This window comes from Pinus tabuliformis, chromosome 4_2 (assembly GCF_031772625.1).
Source record: "Pinus tabuliformis cultivar Carrire ecotype Pingquan chromosome 4_2, CPIR1, whole genome shotgun sequence".
Taxonomy (NCBI): domain Eukaryota; kingdom Viridiplantae; phylum Streptophyta; class Pinopsida; order Pinales; family Pinaceae; genus Pinus; species Pinus tabuliformis.
In genome coordinates this window covers 426,831,978-426,853,103 of record NC_142304.1, presented here as the reverse complement: position 1 = coordinate 426,853,103, position 21,126 = coordinate 426,831,978, and the positions used below count along the sequence as shown (strand labels likewise).

Sequence of the window (21,126 nt, the reverse complement as noted above, 5' to 3'; positions counted from 1 at the left end):
TGGCTTCCAAATTCGAGATGAAGGACCTAGGATTGATGCATTACTTCCTAGGCTTGGAGGTCTGGCAAAAGCCAGGTGAGATTTTCCTTTCCCAAGGAAAATACATTGTGAAGCTACTTGAAATATTTGGGATGGTGGATTGTAAGTCCGTGACTACTCCGATGGAACTTAACTTCAAAAAGTTATGCAGAAGTGATGCTACGCCGGATTTGGGAAATCCTTCTGAGTATCATCAACTCATGGGGGCCCTGATGTTCTTGGTGAGCTCCCGTCCGGACATATGCTTTGCAGTGAATACATTGAGTCAATTTATGGTCAAGCCCCATCACATACACTGGATTGCTTCCAAGAATCTCTTGAGATATCTCGGGGGACAATCACCTATGGACTGAGATACACTGCTAGGAATTTGAGGCTCCATGGTTATTCTGATGTTGATTGGTCTGGCAGTGTGATGGATCGTAAGAGCACATCGGGATGTTGTTTCTCACTAGGTTCTGCTTTAATATCCTGGATGAGTAGGAAGCAGGAATTGGTTGCTTTGAGCACCGCTGAGGCAAAATATATTGCTGCTAGTATGGCCTCTTGTGAAACTGCTTGGTTGAGGAAGCTCTTTAGTGAGCTATTTGGGCATGTGTTGGATACCACCGTGATCTACTGTGACAACCAAAGTGGGATTCGTGTTTATGAGAATCTTGTGTTTCATGACCGCTCCAAGCATATTGACATCAGGTACCACTTTATCCAAGATATGGTACAACGGGGAGCAATAAGGCTCCATCACATCGGGACTAATGAACAGGTTGCAGATATTCTTACGAAGCCGCTCGGGATGGTCAAATTGTTAACCTTCTGTGAACGACTTGGAGTCGTGGAGAGAGCCTCTTATGAGGGTCCCGTTTGAGTTGGATATTGAGCTTTAGGAGCTCCGGGGGGCTTGGGGTACTTCTTGGAGCTATGAGCGACCATAGGGTGAGTGGTTCACGTTTCCCTAGTGGTGCGATGTGTACATGGTGAGTGGTTCACCTTCCCCTGTGATACCCCACAATGGTTGATATATGAATAGGATGAGTGGTTCACTTTCTCCTATGGCATATGAGCAGGATGAATGGTCTAGTTTCTCCTGCCAATACATCCTACCCATGCAGTCCGGGACTCATGGGAAGCACCTCTCATATGACCAATGAGTTGGGAAGTGAGGATAGGGACCATAGTACTACCGATGGACGCATCGTGTACTACTGTACTCTTTATGCTATGATGTTTGATATTGATATGGGATTAATGGACACTGACTTCGGGTAAGTGGAGAGTGGTATGATACACTCTCGATCAATTCTTCATTATTTCTTGGTTCAATAGAGCAGGGATGACAAAGATGGTACAAATTGACAGATGGTTTGGCAGAGGGATTTCTCCCTATTTGAGAGGGAGTGTTAAAATTGGAAACTAGGGCCAAACTCCACCATGGACAACTCATATGATGGAGATGATATTTTTATTGGGTTCTTCTTTCCAAGAGGTGCAAGATTGATCTCAAGATCATTTCATTCTGACAACTAGAAATGGGATTACAAATTTATTTCTTCTATGGACAAATTGTCAAGGTTGGCCAAAAGTCTAATGTAGGCTCATGTAGTTCAACAGACGTGTCTCTTCACCCTCAACCTTGTGTATAAATAGAAGAGGTGTTTTCCTCATTTGGACACACCTCAACCCACATTTTTCTCTCTCTTCTTCTCATTGGTTTGTACAACAAACAAGAGCATCCTCTTCTCCAGGCGTTGACTTGGGTTGACCGAAAATTTCAAGTTGGAATTTCAGGACTGTTTTTGGGCCATCTGCACCAACATTGACCGAGGGTCAAACTCACTCCTTTAACTGTGTTTTTCGGGTAGGAAATCCGAATTCCTTACGCTGCATATCGTGTCACAAAAATCGAGGAATTTACAGCTGTTTGACCTGCGTTGACCGCAGGCCCTTTGACTGCATAGTTGACTGTGTGTTGATCGAGTTCGACCGAATTTTTTAGCACTTTTTTGTGCTGATTCAAACTGTCTTTGGAGGCTGAGTTGACTGGGTTTGACCGAGCTAATTTGGAGGAGACTTTCTACTGGTTTGACTAGTGTTGACTTTCTTGTTAGGGCATCCTGTTGACTACTGCTTGACTAGACTGTTTTACAGTGATTGGGCAAGTAAATTTTATATGATGAACTCTCTCTATTGAACTTTTGAAGAATAATAAGAAGATTTGATCAAAGGGTTTTCCCCACATTGGGGTTTTTCCCTGGCATCTGACAAATATTGTGTCCTCTTGTCTTGGCTTGTTTTCTGCTTATTATTTATGTTCTATCTGCATTTACTATCAATGTTAATGTGATTGCTAATATGAAAATTGATATTGGGCTAATAAGAAAAATTGAAGTAAATTGCTCTAAAGCATAGAACATACCATTATTATCTAAAATTAACATCTCATCTGGAAAAAAACTACTAAAAAATTCAACCAATGTTGTCATAGGCTTTGGACAAGTCAATCTTAAAAACAACCACTATGTTCTTTATAGTTTTGACGAGGTGAATAGTTTCTTGGGAGATGGCCATTATGTCATGGATTCGTCTACCTTGAAGGAAGCTGAATTGTTCTTCTGATATGACTTAGCTGAGGATTGGCTTGAAGTGAATAACTATGGCCTTCACAATGATCTTGTAAATCACATTGCATAGGAAATAGGCTTGAAACCTGTGAAGGAGCTACTCTCATACTTCTTTGGGATAACTAATGATGTGAATCTTGTTTAGGGAGCCCAGAGCTTTGTTGAAGCTTTGTGATCCCCTAATCATCATCAAAAAATTAGATTTTATCGAATCGAAAAAACTGGTGTAGAATTTGGCAAGAACTTTGTCTGGCCTTGGGCACTTAAGTTTTTGCACAGTGGAAAGCACATGTAACACCTCCACTTCTGAAACTTCAACCACCATATTCAAATTCATTTCTTTTGAAATCGATGAGGGGATGAGGTTAACAACTTCCAAAATCTCTTGAATGGAACAACTTGCAGGCTCCTTAAACATAGAGCTCAATAACATTATTCCTTCATCTTCCATATCAAAGAATGAGTCTGAAACTCAATTATTTGAATGAGTATGTCACATAGTGTTTAATTATTTCGATAATTGGCGTACTTGTGGAAAAATTTGGTATTGTTGTCCCCTTCCTTTATCCAAATGGTATGACTTTTCAAACACCATTTCATCTCATCACATTTCAGCAAAGATTGTCTAGAATCCTCCAAGGTTCAAAGTTGTGAAATGTTAGGACCATTTAGGGTAGCATTCGCTGTCTTGATAAAAAGTCGAAATTTGATCTTCTATCTCCTTCAAGGCTGCTTTAGCTTTGGATTTGTAGTCCTTGGCCCACTTTATTGATACTGCATGCGAACTACTTAAGCTATTTGCAAATTGCATCATAGAAGTTTGGGAGGAGGCTAAGGAGAGGGGCCTCCATTGCTAATTCATCATGCATCAAAAGTCTTCCAAAACAAACCAATCATAGTTCGATTTGAAAGGGGATGGAGGCTTAAAATTCTTGGAGTCAATTTGAAGGAGAATGGGAAGATGGTTAGAAAGACCTCCTATAGGGACCCATGACCTCAATGAAAGATTGCCTTCTAGCCAACTATCGTTAACCAAGAACTTGTCTAGTCTTTTAGCCACCAATTCTTTATTACTCTGATAGTTTCTCCAAGTAGGTGTCATCTTCATTGGTTTGAGGTTCAGAAGGTGTTTTTTTTCAAAAAGAGATTGAAAATATTGCCAAAGAGAATTTGGGTGGGATCTAATGCCCCAAATTTCCTTGTGAGATAGTGTGAGGTTTAAATCACCCCCAACAATTAGAAAGGGAGCATCCAACAATGTTGCAACATCTAATTGTTCCTAGAAAGGTTCCTTGTTGGAATATATACCATAAATATTGAGTAAATTGGACCGAAACCCATAGTTTTTTTGTTCTAGATTAATAGGAATAGAGGGGTGGGCAACTTTGGAGGCTAGAGTGGAAAAAGCCGTGTTCCACTTGCATTCAAAGGAGCAAAGGACCAATCTTTTAGCTATGGTCCAATCAAAGAAAAAAAAACTTGCTCGCTAACATAGTTTCCTTAAAAAAATTGATATCTAGGTTGTGGCTTCGGATTAGCATTTTGAGTGCTGGTTGTTTTTGGGCACCCATGATAAGAAAGGATAATCACAAGGACACCGAGGGAAGGGATTTAAGGGTCGTATGTATGGTGACTTGCTTCTCTTTTTTGATCTTCAACATAACTTTACGCTGAGTGTGAAGTAAGTGTGACTTCCAACCCCACCCAAATAAATAGCTCAATTAGTGGATGCCCCTTGCCAAATTGTTAGCCCTTTGTCACAAAGTGTGAGTTCAATCCTCCTTAAGTTGTCCAAAGGGATACCAAGATCCCAATTCTCTTTAGGTGGTACAAAGGGATAGCCCTTTGTCACAAAGTGTGAGTTCAATCCTCCTTAAGTTGTCCAAAGGGATATCAAGATCCCAATTGTCTTTAGATGGGCAATCTCCCAATCGTCCTCAGGTTGGCCAAAGGGACATCAGGATCCCAATTGTCTTTAGATGGGCAATTTTCTTTAAGTTTAGCTCTGGCCCGAGGGCGTAAGGAATCACAGGCTTGTAGCCAGTTGGCGACCTCCAGCGTGCCAGAACAGGAACCCGAAGCAGTGTAATCAGGGGAAATATCCTTAGTGCCAGAAATTGTCGGGGCATGTCCTTCGGGTACATGTGAACATGTGAGCTGGGGAAGCTGTCCTGGAGAAGAACTGCTTTTGCTCATTAAAACATCACCTTCCGTGGAACCACCCAGAGAAACAGGCAAAGGATGTTGGAACTTGGGACTTACCAGCGTTAGAATCGTCCATATCTGAGTTGACAGAGTGTCCTGATGAAGAGCCCGTCACTTTGCCTTTCCGTCCAGGGACATCTGGAACCTTTTATTGAACACAGGCTCCCCTTTAACTTTCTGCCATTCCTTCTTTCGCCTGCCAAGAAGGGGTCGAAAGTTCGAAACCTTCGTGCATTGTCCTTGTACATGAACGACTTCATGGCAATTGAAGCATCGAGACGAGATCTGTAGTTTTGTACAGTCCTTCTCGAGGTCTGCCTCAATCAGAATGCACGCCCATCGCTTGTCATTGGTCGAAGACCAGTTTGGGTTTAAATTTACAGACCGTCCCTAACTTTTCTCCAATCACCGTGAGAGCCCCCTTAGACTAGAAACAGAGAGGAAAACTTGGAAGAATGGCTCAGATTTGTTTTAGTTCTACTGGTTCACGAACAAGGTCGAAATATACTGAACAATACTTTTGAATTAGGCCCGATGGACCCGACGACCAGTCCTTTGACAAAATCTTGTGCCAATCTTCGCTGGACTTGAGGATGAAACAAATTCACCCTCTCATTAGAGTGTGGAAAACCTGAGAAACCTAAAAATGGATCCCAATGAGCAGAAAACCATAATTTGAGGTCGGCCTCCTTCACAATATCCCCACAAAACCTTCTGACTCATGCAGTATCCATTAACTTGGGAATGCTGCTGAGCTCGATATCTCCCCCATCACCATTGAAACCCTGGACGTCTCCGCCCTCATACACTTCTTAGATTTAGCACAGGCGAGTTGCCAGAGAATGGCCGAAGGCATAGAAGATGGCAAGGACGAAGGACTTTTAGGCTGCGAGTCTAAAAGGGCTACTGCACCGAAGAAGTTGGAGGGTGTGTTAATTTCCCCATCGTTCTGTTCTTGATTCAGGAAGTTTCTATCCTTGGAATCGGCAGGATTTGCAGAGTGAAAATTTTGGTGAAGAGCCCGCCTTGGAGACTACCCGGTAATAGAACCCACAACGTTAAAACTTGCATTGACCTCACGATCTGACAATTCTCCACTTGTGATTTCCTTCGACTTAAAATCTCTGTTCAGGTACGGGCTATTTTCGAAATCCATTGCGTCGAATTCCATAAGGAAAGACGACACTGGAGCACGTCTTCATCCCTGGACGTCGGCAACTTGCCTCCCTTGAGGACATAGCCCTTCGACCAGCAAACCCTTCGACATGACCTGGACCTAGCTTGCAGGCGCCCAGCCACATGTTCACTGGTACCTGATTTGATCTGGATGAGGTGCACTAATAAAGCCGAAGGCTTTTTATGACGAGGCTTTGCCTCGCGATGATGGATTTAACTTGAGAGGGTTTTCTTAATTACCTTAAACGCCAACCAAGATCTACTCCTTTGTAAGAAATTGAAATTAATGCACAGCGGAACTTACTTTCCATCCTCAAAGGCTCCTGGTCTTGACTTGAGTTATTGGCTCTTGAATCCTTCCAAGAGCTTGCAATCCTTCCAGTCTTCAATGGAGCAGACAATCTTTATGAGTTGATTGCAAGCCTTGGAGACTCAGCCCTTTTATAGCACTGCAAAACCCCAATCCTAGGGCAGCCTAAAATTTAGCTGAAACAAGTCTGTCTGAAATTTCAGATTGATTGAAATCAATCAATTAATCAATCAGATTTTGATTTCCTTATTCAGCTCAAATTTAATATTGCTATTTATTTTAATCAACTATAATCGGTCCATTAACAATTATAATTGATTAACATTAATCTACATGTATTTGTATCCAAATCCTTATTTTTAAATACGTTTAATGCCATGACTTAATTAATCACATTATTTGGCATATGAATGTAATCTTGCTGACAGTAATTGACATCATAATCATGATGCACGTATGTCCAACTTAATTATTGCAATTAGACGTCTCTAAATCCAACAATCTCCCACATGGACAAGTGCAACCTTTTGATTATATGTCCTTAACTTTATTGCATGCAACTTTTCTGTCTTTACTTATCGTATTTCTTAAACAATTCCGTCCATCAATTATGCTAACAAAGGACTTAAGCGGCATTTGTCACATTTATTCGCAACTAAACTGACATAAATCACGCTGCCAACATAACTGAATGACATGAATATGATTTGGACATATAGTTTAGAAATTACACGCAAGTGTGATTAGACGTGCCTATTTCTAATTGAGTCACCTTTACTTTACTGTATGAGGCCAAAAACTTAAACTTTAAAGAAAGAAATAATGAAACTGAAACTGAATGCAACTTGTATATATCGTCAAAATTGTTTACAATTGCATTACATAGAACATCAAAAAACAGAACTTAAAACATATTCAGACTCCCACATTTTTCTAATTATCCTAAACAGATATTACACCCATACAAGCAACATGTTGGTGAAACTTCTTGGGTGGTAATCCTTTAGTAAGAGGATCCGCAATCATGGAGTCTGTACCTATGTGTTTTATACATAATTCATTATTTTGCACTCTCTCTTTTACAACCAAAAACTTAATGTCAATGTACTTCGACTTTGACGAACTTCGGTTGTTGGATGCGTATAACACTGCTGAATTGTTGTCACATAATAATTTGAGTGGTTTCTGAATAGAATCCACAATTTTCAGACTTGTGACGAAGTTCTTCAGCCATACGCCATGATTAGATGCTTCAAAACATGCAACAAATTCAGCTGCCATAGTGGAGGAGGCTACCAATGACTGTTTAGCGCTCTTCCATGACACAACACCACCTGCCATCATGAAGATGTATCCTGATGTTGATTTCATGCTGTCGACACATCCTCCAAAATCAGAATCGGTGTATCCAATGACCTCGAGCTGTTCCGATCTCCGATACGTGAGCATATAGTCCCTTGTTCTCTTTAGGTATCTCAACACTCGCTTGGCTGCCTTCCAGTGTTCCATACCTGGGTTACTCAAATATCTCCCTAGCATTCCGGTAATGAACGCAATATCCGGACGCGTGCATACTTGTGCATACATGATGCTACCCACGGCTGAGGCATAGGGAATATCTTTCATGAGGTTTTTATCTAAGTCAGTTTGGGGACATTGTTTCAGACTAAACTTATCTCCTTTTGATATAGGAGTATCTCCTGGTTTGCTGTTTTGCATGCCAAATCTTGTTAGAATCTTATCGATATAGTTCCTCTGGGATAACCTCAGAATACCTTGAGATCTATCTCTAAGTATTTCAATCCCTAGAACAAATGATGCATCACCAAGATCTTTCATTTCAAAGTTCTTAAATAAAAAATTCTTAGTTTGATGCAACATGTCTTTATCGTTACTGGCAAGCAATATGTCATCTACATATAAAACCAAGAAAATAAATTTACTCCCACAGAACTTAAGGTATATACATTCATCTACTATGTTAGACTCAAAACCAAATGAGCTAATAACTTGGTGAAACTTATAATACCATTGTCGAGATGCTTGTTTTAGCCCATAGATAGATTTCTTAAGTCTGCAAACCATAGACCCTGCATCACCTGATACAAAGTTTTCTGGCTGCTTCATATAGATCGTTTCATCAATGTCACCATTGAGAAACGCCGTCTTTACATCCATCTGATGAAGTTCTAAATCATAATGTGCTACAAGCGCCAATATAATCCTTAAAGAGTCTTTCGATGAAACTGGAGAGAAAGTCTCTTTATAATCAATGCCTTCTTTCTGTGTGAAACCTTTCGCAACAAGACGTGCCTTGTATTTTTCAACATTGCCTTTAGAATCCCGCTTAGTCTTAAATATCCATTTGCAACCAACGGGTTTCTTGTCTTTAGGCAACGGAACGATATCCCAAACGTCATTGTCATACATAGATTTCATCTCTTCATTCATGGCATTAATCCACATTTGAGAGTTAGAGCTTTCCACAGCTTGTTTGATATTAACAGGATCATTTTCAAACATGCCAATGTCAAACTCATGTTCTTGAAGATATGCATAATCCTTTGATTGTGTAGATCTTTTCTCTCTAGTAGATCTCCTAATTGGCACAGGCTCTAGATTTTCTTGAGGTTCATTTACAACTTGATCTTCAACAGGAGGAAGAACATCATTACCAACTTCTGACTCTCCCACAGGCCCTAGGCCATCAACATTTGTCATGTCAATGTGAGGGTTTGGGTTGGGTTCAGGTCCATTTGTGTTCTCTATTCCATGTTGAGTTTCTAACTGAGTTGTTTGGGATGATGAAGTTTGCACATTGTCAAAAGATGTATTTCTAAACGCAATCGGAATTTGAACAAAACTAGGACTTTGGTCCATAGTCTCATTCGCATTTGTCTCTTCTTCTTCAAAAATGCTATCTTTTGTCATATCTCCCCCCACTAACTCATTATCCTCAAAAAATTTTGCACTTCCTGACTCGAAAATTGTATGTTCTGTTGGATTATAGAATTTGAACCCCCTAGATCGTTCAGAATAGCCTATAAAGTAACAACTAACGGTTCTTTTGTCCAGTTTCTTTTTGCTTGGTTTATAAGGCCTAGCTTCACATGGACATCCCCAAACTCTCAAATGATTCAAGCTAGGCTTGCGCCCAACCCATAACTCGTAAGGGGTCTTGTTAGCTGCTTTAGTAGGCACTCTATTAAGTATGTATGCTGCAGTCTTTAAGGCTTCTCCCCACAAATTCTCAGGTAGAGTTGTACGAGCAATCATACTTCTCACCATGTCTTTAAGGGTGCGATTTCGTCGCTCAGCAACACCATTCATTGCAGGCGAACCTGGCAACGTATACTGAGGCACAATTCCGCATTCCTCTAAGTATTTTGCAAAGGGACCTTGACGTTGTTCTCCTGATCCATCATAACGACCGTAGTATTCACCACCACGATCAGAACGAATGGACTTTATACGTTTGTTAAGTTGTAACTCAACTTCAGTTTTGAACTTTATGAACACGTCTAATGCTTCCGCCTTTTCTTTTATTAAGTAAATATGACCATATCTTGAATAATCATCTATGAATGTGATAAAGTAACGGTCACCATTTCTTGTAGCCTTTGAAAAAGGACCACAGATATCCGTATGAATCAATTCTAAGACATCATTACACCTTTTTGCATCATACTTACGTTTATTAGTTTGTTTTCCCTTTATACAATTTACACAATCACTTAAGTTTGTAAAATCTAAAGGTTGGAGAATTTCATTAGACACAAGATGTTCTATCCTTTTCATAGAGATATGTCCTAATCGCTTGTGCCATAATGTTGCAGATTTCTCGCAAGTTAATTTACGTTTTCTATTATCTATATGCAGTGCCTCTGAATGTGAAGTGTCTATATCTAGAAAATAAAGATTATCATAAGAAGACAGGATACCAGAAGCAAGAAGCTTAGAATCTTGACACAAACTGAAATTTCCATTACCAAATGAACATACATAACCATTTTTGTCCAAATAAGATATAGAAATTAGGTTCCTTCTGAAAGATGGAACCACTAAAGCATCAAAACTTAAATAAAATCCTGTCTTACATAATAATCTAAATTTTCCTATGCTTTCCACTTCTACTTTATTGCCATTTCCTACGTAAACGTAGCGCTCTGCCTCACTTGGCTTGCGATGGCTTAGGCAACCCTGCATCGACATACTGATGTTAGTCGTTGCACCTGAATCTATCCACCAAGTATATCTAGATACAGAACTTAAATTAACTTCAGAACAAACCAAAGCAAGAGACATACCTTTCTTTGCCAACCATGCATGATAGTTGGTGCAGAATTTCTTTGTATGTCCTGGCGCTTTGCAGAAAAAACAGTTCCTTTCTCCTGCTTTCACAGAAGTATCTTCCTTCTTGCTTTTCTGCGCGGCATTGTTTGCAGCTACCTTGGTAGGTCCCTTTTCCTTGGCAGTAAACTTGCGCTTCTTGCCTTTACCCTTAGGATTAGATGTTACTACATGAGCACTTTCTCCCTTAGTCATTTTCTGTCTCTCTTCCTCCTGCACCAACCGAGCCTCAAACTCAGGTAATGTCCACGTCTCTTTTTGACAATTATAAGTCATCTTGAATTGACTAAAGTTAGACGGGAGAGACAGAAAAATGAACTCAATGAGAACCTCATCAGAGATGTCATAATTATGCCCTTTCAAGGCACGTTGAAGTCTTGTCATCTCAATAACATGCTCTCTAACCCCTTCTTTTCCCTTGTATTTTATTGTTGCCAACTTCACAAAGAGTGTACTCACATCAGTCTTTTTACTCTTTGTGAATTTTTCTTCAAGGGCCTTAAGGTATTCAATAGCGCCTGTCTCTGTATCAGGTATGATGCCTCGAAAAGTCTCATGGATCGTTTGCTTCATCACCATTATGCACATGCGATCTGAATGCTCCCATCTAGCAATATCAGCCTTCTCTTGAGGAGTTACCTCACTCTCTTTATTAGGCTTGGGGCGATCAAATCTCAGTGCTGTGTCCAATTGCATGATCCCTAAGACTAATTTCAGCTTTTCCTCCCACTGTTTGAAATTGTTCCCCATGAGGGGCTTAATCTGACTTAGACTTAACATTATGTTTGGATCTGAAAAATTCAAGAACAAGGAAATAATTTAGATACGATGCGTCACGATTTAATCATAATTCTAAAATCTATCTAAAGGCATGTGTAAAACTATTTGCTCAATTAAAACTTTAGCCAAAACACCATTCAGTAATGAAACACCTTTGGGTGCAATCATTACATTCAGGCAACCCTTATGCACCAAACAACTTAGCAGGTGCCAACCCTCCTTTGGGAAAGCTAACACCCACGTCCATTGCCAGCACGTTACTTCAACTTGTCATGAGTCATCCTTGCAATCGTCTTACAGAGAGCGGTTCGTTTGCGAACATCAATGCTTGACTCATGCGAAAACAACACATGTATACCAAACACCGTCTTTAGTTAGATTCCAAAATTATGTCTAAAACCTAATCTAGGACGTACCTATAGAATCCACTCGTCCTATATAGAATACAGTATCTCATAACTCTTTTAAATTTAATATGTCAACTATATTCATCAAAATAATTATTAGGTTTTAGTAAAACTTTAGCAGTTTCTACAATGATTACCTTTTAGAAATGCTTCAATAATTTATTTAGAGAATATTAAATAATTTATGGTTGCCATGATTAGCATCATTGTGATCAAATCCAAATTTAGTATTATAACAATAATTAACGTTAATACAAATTTTTTATGCCATAATTAGCATTATTGAGATAAAATCCGAATTTGGTATTATATCAGTAATTAACGTTAATACAAATTTTTATGCCATAACTTTGAAGATCAAGGTTAACTCCATATACATAGCAGACCAAAACTAAGAACCAAAAGTTAACCCATTATCCAGGTTAACCAAAAGTTTCGTTAAGTTAACATTGAATCGTTAAGTGAAAAAATTAACCCGTTATTAAGTGAAAAAGGAGATTAATCCTATAAAGAAAAAAAAAAAAACTTCAAAAAAAGATTTGTAAATGAAAACCTCTTTTTTTTTTTTTTAACGAAATTGACACATCAACATGGTTAACCTCACGTCCATGAGAGATGAGAGATCGAATCCCTTAAAGTAAACATCTTTAAAATGATTTGAACTGAAAACCCTTTTTCTTTTTACACGGTTAAAATTTACTATTCTAAAGATTTGATTTTGATTACATTGCTTGATAAATCAACGCCACAATGCTCTGGCCATTACAATCATTAATTCACTTATATAGATCCTTCTTTCAATTCACGCCTGGTAAATTTTTTTTTTTTTTTTTATATGTCATTCTGATAAATCGTATATACAATTTATACATACAGGATTCTTTAATTCTTATTCAGAATTCTTTAATTCTTATTTAATTTATACAAGAAACAAACAGAATAAATCGTATAACTTATTCAGAATTCTTACAAGAAGAGAACTAAAAAACCATTGATAAGTCGTATAATCTAAAAATTAATGGCTGCAAAATAAACTTTGAAATCCTTACTAATATCGATTTGTATTTATGATTTTCAGAAGTTTGCCTTCCTCTCATAAGGGGGTTATTTCTCCTAGTTTTGTTCGCATTTGTCTCTTCTTCTTCAAAAATACTATCTTTTGTCATATCTCCCCCCACTAACTCATTATCCTCAAAAAATTTTGCACTTCCTGACTCGAAAACTGTATGTTCTGTTGGATTATAGAATTTGAACCCCCTAGATCGTTCAGAATAGCCTATAAAGTAACAACTAACGGTTCTTTCGTCCAGTTTCTTTTTGCTTGGTTTATAAGGCCTAGCTTCACATGGACATCCCCAAACCCTCACATTGATTGATGGATTTAACTTGAGAGGGTTTTCCTAATTACCTTAAACGCCAACCAAGATCTACTCCTTTGTAAGAAATTGAAATTAATGCACAGCGGAACTTACTTTCCATCCTCAAAGGCTCCTGGTCTTGACTTGAGTTATTGGCTCTTGAATCCTTCCAAGAGCTTGCAATCCTTCCAGTCTTCAATGGAGCAGACAATCTTTATGAGTTGATTGCAAGCCTTGGAGACTCAGCCTTTTTATAGCACTGTAAAACCCCAATCCTAGGGCAGCCTAAAATTTAGCTGAAACAAGTCTGTCTGAAATTTCAGATTGATTGAAATCAATCAATCAATCAATCAGATTTTGATTTCCTTATTCAGCTCAAATTTAATATTGCTATTTATTTTAATCAACTATAATCGGTCCATTAACAATTATAATTGATTAACATTAATCTACATGTATTTGTATCCAAATCCTTATTTTTAAATACGTTTAATGCCATGACTTAATTAATCACATTATTTGGCATATGAATGTAATCTTGCTGACAGTAATTGACATCATAATCATGATGCACGTATGTCCAACTTAATTATTGCAATTAGACGTCTCTAAATCCAACACGCGACACTCTATCTAGATTCGTCGGCCGCCACATAATCTAGCTACACCGTCCCGCCTTTTCTGTCTCGCTACAAGCGTTCGGATCTTCGTTCGCTTCTCAGTGTTTTGGGTGTTCCTTTAGCCCCTGTGCATGTCAGTGGTGATCCTCTTCCTCATCTGAGTATTAAAAACACTCCCATTGTAAGAAATCCTATGCTTTTTTTCATTCCCTTTGCCCTCTTCGTTTTCACGTTTACTGTATTTGCAACCTCCCTCTCTACTCCAGAACATCATGTAAATTAGCCCATTTGGTAGCTTGAAAATTTGTTTGGCACTTATTATCTTGATCAAACATGCTATGGGTTGAGGTTTGTAGTGGAGAATGATGGTAATAATTTATGAAGACAGATTAAAGTAGGAGTATAAGACAGTAAAATAGGTTTTCATAAATAAGGAGTTAATGTTGAGGCACGCAGATTTGATTTTATTTTGAGGTGAATCACAGGGCTCGCCCTAATTCCATGCATAATAGGCACCCGTCTACTCATGGTGAGAGGTCTGCAGCTGCAACTAAGGTTGAAAGCCAAAGGGGTTGGGTGGCTGTGCCCCTGCAAAGGGATCGATATGCCAAATCTAACATGCTGCCCAGGGCTGGGACCTAAACGTTACTCACCCTTTACCCTTGGTATTGTTTCGAGAAATATGTAGGAGGGTTTGATATCTGGTTGGGGAAAGAAGTGATTTTGATAAATGTCGATGAGTTTGAGATTTCACACATTATTTCTTTGGATTGTGATAAATGTGGAGAGATGTAGTCTGGAAACATGTGAGTTAATGTCCAGGGACATGAGTTTGATGTTTCTTTTCTCCTTGCTCTCTGAAGTTCGGTTGAACGATTTTGCTGAAAACCATTATTATTTATGCAGCAAACCTCATCTGCCCAATTTATCTTGCAACAATATATATCAGCCTCTGGAGGTGCCCCGTATTAAAGCTCAATCCGGAATGCATATGCTATGGGAAAGGTGAAGATGTTGGCATCCGAATATGAAACAACTACAAAAGCAACAAAGAACCGTAATTCCTCTAGAGCAGCAGAGACTGGTGGCTTTGTATTATGGCAGATGATCCCTGATATGTGGTATGTGGAGCTCGCAGTTGGAGACAGCAAAGTGCATGCAGGGAGCAATGGGAAGCTGGTTTGGAGGCACACGCAGTGGCTTGGTGCTCATGCCGCAAAAGGACCTGTTAGGCCTTTGCGTAGGGCTCTTCAGGTCCAAATACTAGGCATATCTTTGCTTTACTTTGAATTTCATTTATATATATATATGTATTTTCTTTTTCAATTTACGGCTGTTTGCACTGGCCAGAGGCAGACGCCTAAATCTTACTTTACTTCAAGTACATTTCAGGAGGGTTATGTAATTGCTTTCAATTTTCCTCCTTTTAATAGATTCAGTTTTTTCACTCAGGCCATATTTGATTTTAGGTTATGATCTATTTCTTTTGGACCACTGTTAGGTAGGTGCTAAAACCTGTGTTTCTTGTTGGTCTTTTGATAGGAATGATTATTTCTGCAACCTGACCAAAATAGAGCCTGATGGATCATGTGTTTAATATGTCCTAGATGTGTAGGATATCTGGAATATGTGTTTGATAGTTTTAGCGAAATTGCGCACTACCTATTGCCAAATTTTAGTTTTCTTAGTGTTCAATTTTATCAGTTTTTCATCACCCAATTACCAAATCCTACATTCATACTTAGTTCTTGATAAAGTACAGAATCCACATTTTTCTGAATTTAGAAATAATATTTCTTCTTCATTTCTGGTTTGGATTAATAAATTCTGCGGTGTTCAAGTCCTAAAATCTTGTGTTTGGTTCAGGACTTGGATCCAAGAACCACTGCAACCATGTTTTCTGATGCTAGATGCATTGGAGAGAAGCAAATAAATGGGGAAGACTGCTTTGTTCTTAAGCTTTATGCCGATCCATCAACCTTAAAGGCTAGAAGTGATTGCCCTGCTGAGATTATCAGACACGTTCTCAGCTTTGTGCCGATCCATCAACCTTAAAGGCTAGAAGTGATGGCCCTGCTGAGATTATCAGACATGTTCTCTTTGGCTATTTTAGCCAGAGAACTGGGCTTCTTGTCCATATGGAAGATTCTTATCTCACACGAATTCAATCTACTGGAGGTGATGCTGTTTATTGGGAGACAACAATAAACTCAGTGCTTGATGATTACAGACCTGTAGAGGGAATGCTGATAGCTCATTCTAGCCGCTCTGTTGTCACTCTCTTCAGATTCGGAGAAACAGCAATGAGCCACACCAAAACCCGGATGGAAGAGGCTTGGATTATAGAGGAAGTTGCATTCAATGTGCCTGGATTGTCCTTGGATTGCTTTATCCCTCCAGCAGACATAATTTGTGGTTCTGTCAGTGAAGCCTGCGAGCTGCCTCAAGAAAGAGGCAAATCCATGGCTGGGAGCAACCGCAATAAGGTGACTGCATTGGAGAAACCTCAAGGAAAGGGTGATAACATCATTTGGAGAGTAGAAGTCTGACATTCTTCTATACTCAGTTTAACAAAAACCAGTTTGTAATTCCAGTGTTCTATTGAGACATTAACACTGTTTTTTTCCAAATATGACTTTCAAGGCCTTTCAAGCTGCCTCCAGGAGCCTCATGAGTTAACATGCAGATAATAAACCTTCACAGGCTGTGTCTCAGGGCTGGTGAATGTTTATACGTTGAATGCAGAAACTCTGGATAATTATGTTGGGCGGGATGTTGAACTCTTTCAAGCAGTGTACAATATCTGAGACATATAACTCTTTGTTTACTCACAGCTAATCCTATATGGAAGGAAATTGGTAACGTTGACATAAATGTCCACATCAACAAATAACTGTGCTGCCCACATTTTTCAAATTTCTTGAGGGTGTATATGTTTGCTAAGCAGGCTTGCCATTTCTCAAAAGTTTTGCGAGTTTGATCTTTCCTTCAGGTTATGGACCAGTTTGTGCAGTGTAGTTAGTTCCTCTCCTTGAGAATAAATCCCAATGACCAGTGTGGTTAGTTCTCTCTTTGAGAATAAATCCCAATGACCAGGAAGAATGAATGTGGGTGGGTTTTGACATGCGGTCATATGGAAGTGTCTTGATTGGCATGGGAGCTTCAACAAAGCAGTGCCCAAGCATGGTTGTTTCAATTTGGATCGCAGTGCCCAAGCATGGTTGTTTCAATTTGGATCGCAGTGTTTATTGGAAATGTCTAAAAATATTGTGTAAAAAATATCAGACTTGTTTTCTGAATTCCTTGATTTTGATTTGGACTAGGCATATTTAAAAAAAAATAGTTTTATAAAATTGGTTATTTGTCTCCAGCTATCCTGTAACATAGGATCTGATGCCTATGTTTTAGCAATGATGATGTCTAATATTTTCGTTTATACGGGGCCTCCATAAAGAAAGTGTCAAATTCACTCTTCAAATTGGAATGGAGTGGTTTCTCTTATGGTTAGGCATTGCGAGTCAAAGAGGCAAATAACTTCAAAGATGATGATCTCAAACTGCAATTTATAAAATAGGATTTGCAAAACAATCCTATGTATTCAGGGAAGCTATTGAAATTGAAAGAAGGCTGAACAATCTCAATAGAGATGACGGCTGGAAGATCAGTGGCTGCTGGATCTTTGCCTTTTCTTCCTAGTCTTGCTTTTTCTAGTCTTCGTTGTTTCCCTTAATTTCGGGGATCTTTTTCCGTGGGGCCTTGTCCTTTCCTTCCTCCTAAGGTTTCTCCTTTTGGCTATGTAGTTTTCTTTTGATCCTGTTCTTATCCTTCTTCTTTCTAGATTGTGTCGCTCGGTTGATTTTTTTATTTTTATTTTTTATAGTTAACTTGATAGTATTTTCTCCTTATTTATTTATTTATTTTATTATTATTATTTTTTTTTCAATATTAATACCTTTTATAACCTTTTTCTTTCTTAATTAATCTATATATATATAATTTTTGATTTTTTTTTTTTTTTTTTTAAATTTTATTTATTTATTTATTTTTTTCTTCTACATTTAGATATTTAAGTTAACTTAATTTTCTCGTTCCAATATTTTTAACTAACTTTTATCTTTACAACCTATGAATATTACTTTATATTTATTTATATATACATATAAGAAAGGTCCTTTATATAACTAATTCCCATTTAAATACTAAATAACTTATAATTTTTAATTATTAAACAATACCTGTTTAACTAACCATTAACACCATTTAAATTATTTTATATATTTATATATTTTTATTGGTCACCTAATATAACTAATGTCCATTAAATTATAATAATTTTTTATGACCCTGGTCCCAAAGTCAAAAGTAGTCGTTGGTCAAGTTAGCCGTTTAACATGCTACGCTGGATCTGTTTCTTCAACTTGCCCTGATGATGAACCACACTTGTTCTTTCGAAACGCGTCGATAGATATTTTCTGCATGTGATTTACGCCGAAATATTTCTTATAAATCCTATATATTCTTGTCCATAAAACACACTGAAGGTTTTATAAAATTAAAAGATATTTATCAAAATAAAATCTTAAACATCAGTGTGATTATTATACTTTCTACTCTAGCAAGACATTTTTATATGAGATTTGTTAGCTTCTCCATGAGATGCGCAAAATGTAATCGAGACTCTGTAAAAATATAACATGTTGATTGCACCAGTCTTTAACGTGATGTGAGATGTTGGATTTTTTTTTCTAATTTGGGTCCCATTGGATGTCACTATTTAGCTTTAGCTTTCGACTTTCCACCAGCAAACCTGAAGGAAACTGCCTTTGGTTGGCACATTAAAGTTTTCATATGTCACTCTTTCGACCTCCCTTTTTTGTATCTTTGACAAAACGTTATCTAATTGAGTTTTGGATTCAAGTCCGCTAATTTGACTACCACTAGAATTTTGCTGTCTTTGTTTTCTGTAAGAAGTTACGAGCTCTATTATTTTATTTTCTGCAAGAAGTTAAGAAGTCAAGTGTATGATCAACAAAAGATTAAATAGAATATGTCGGACCCGATATGCATAATAACAATGGTCTAATTGGAATATCACGTCCGCCTGTATATCTGAACTTGTATATGGTAACAATTGTAAAACCCCGATATCTTAAACCTCCGATTTTTGATATCCCTCCGGATTCGATGAGCATATAAACAACGATTTAATGTTGATATCGTGTCAGCGTCTTATCGAGACTTCTTTACATCGCAAGTTTTATATTATTGCCATTGTTAAAAGTTTCGATATCCATTTCTCCGATACTTGTTAACATCTGCGACTTGTCACCTCCTATGGGTCGCTGTTGTATAAATTTAAAAAGCCGTGAATTATATGGTTTTGGGGCATAAATTCGAACCCTGGTCATACAGTGAAATCAAAAATATTGAGGTTGCTGAAAATCACAAAATAAAATCTGAGGTACTTGTGTTCCAACTGAAATTCGAACCCTGGTCATACAACAAAATCAAAATATCATGCTGTTATAGCCAGCTTCTTAGTTGAACTGGTAGAAGTTTCTTGAAATTGGCAGGGAGTTGGGATTGGTACTTCTGCCAATATAGGCTGCTATGGCATACTAGCTACACCTGCTTCTCTCCTTCAAAGAAATAATCGTCTCCATGCTCATCTGCAAAAAAGGGGAAAATGCCCCTGTATCCATGAAATGAGTAACTCAATGCTCTTTAGAGGAGAAGAGTAGCTGGTAAGAATGCCTTTAAAGCAGTCTTTCATTTATTCGTCAAACCAAATCTGGATTGATCCATTGCAGACAAATTATTAAATCTTGTTGTGTTTGGCCCAAAAACATGAACGTTGATTAACATGTCTTGAATGGATAACTCTTAATTAAATCTTGATTAACATGTCTTGAATGGATAACTCTTAACTAAATCTTGTTGCGTTTGGCCCAAAAACATGAACGTTGATTAACATGTTTTCAATGGATAACCCTTAATACGTTTAATTAATCACATATGACAGTGGTATAATAGCTATTTACTAAAATTTACAGTATGCTTTTGATGTGCTTTTTAACTTTTTGAGAGATGGATCATTGAATGGATAACTCTTAATACGTTTAATTAATCACATATGACAGTGATATAATAGCTATTTACTAAAATTTACAGCTATGCTTTTGATGTGCTTTTTAACTTTTTGAGAGATGGATCATTGTTAATAGGTTTGCTAAATCGAATATGAAGTTATTGATCATAGCTGTTTAATTACAACTATTAAAAATTGCTATGCTTTTGACGTGCTTTATTATAAAGTTAATTAATTATTTAATAATACCATTATTAATTAATTAAAATTACTTTAATAATTAAATAGAATGACCCTTGAAATTATGTAAAAAAATATTCATAAATAATTAAATTATATGTAAATATACACTCTAGGTTTTCAATATGACCAAGCAAAGATAGATAGGTGTAATTATATGGAAGATATTTCTTCTGCAGGCAACGTTTTTATTGTGAGGTTTGACAAACTAACACTGTAGAGATTCGTAAGCCAACAGTGTAAAGATCTCCTCTAGGTGACGTTTTCAAGTCCGCTCTTTGACCTCCGTTTAATGCCGTCAGCGTTCCCTTTACACCCTAACGTGCAAATGCTAGTTTATATCATATCACTTTTTTCTATGGATGCCCTACATAAATGTGGGTAATCATTTTTTGGTTTCCTCACTAAGTCTTTCTTAATTTTTTTGGGAGAAAAATCAATATACATTTCCGATTCATAAAGAAAAAAAACATTATCATTTCAATATTTTATATAAAAAAGTAACTCAATATGTAATCCCATCATCTTTTCCAAAGACTCAATATGTAGTCTCCCATAGACATTAAGAAAGACCATTATTGCAAACCTTTATCAATATATTGAACCATGTAACATCCATTTAAATTCTCATATCAACCTATGAGGGGTGAAATTCCACTTTAGTAATCCCTTGCAAGAAGCAAAACACCACAAGAAAAGCTTATTAGTCCCTGCCGCAGGCACGGGGTACTATAGTAATCGATATGGCAGGCTTGACATTAATTTTAGCTGCTTACTCTCTTGACTGCTGCAAGTAACCAAAGTATTTAACCTAACAATATATGAAATCTTTTCGCCTTCTTATTTAGCCTCTTCCCGAGGCAGAGAGGCTAAACCATATATTATAGTTATCCATTTCCTTTGCATTTTGAAGTTTAAAGAAGGTGTTAAACTAA

The 21,126-nt window shown here is 37.7% G+C and overlaps 1 long non-coding RNA gene and 1 pseudogene across 2 annotated transcripts; both read left to right on the top strand.

Moving 5' to 3' along the window:
- The first annotated feature begins 4,704 nt into the window (after positions 1–4,704).
- LOC149169783 (uncharacterized) lies at positions 4,705–6,027 on the top strand. Its single transcript, XR_016259407.1, has 2 exons — positions 4,705–5,902; positions 5,995–6,027. It is a non-coding gene; the product is annotated as an uncharacterized LOC149169783 (long non-coding RNA).
- Positions 6,028–12,493: 6,466 nt separating this feature from the next.
- LOC149169782 (uncharacterized) lies at positions 12,494–17,092 on the top strand (annotated as a pseudogene). The gene is made up of 5 exons (XR_016259208.1): positions 12,494–12,522; positions 13,906–14,044; positions 14,770–15,117; positions 15,730–15,849; positions 15,921–17,092. The product of XR_016259208.1 is annotated as an uncharacterized LOC149169782 (transcript).
- The last annotated feature ends 4,034 nt before the right edge of the window (positions 17,093–21,126 follow it).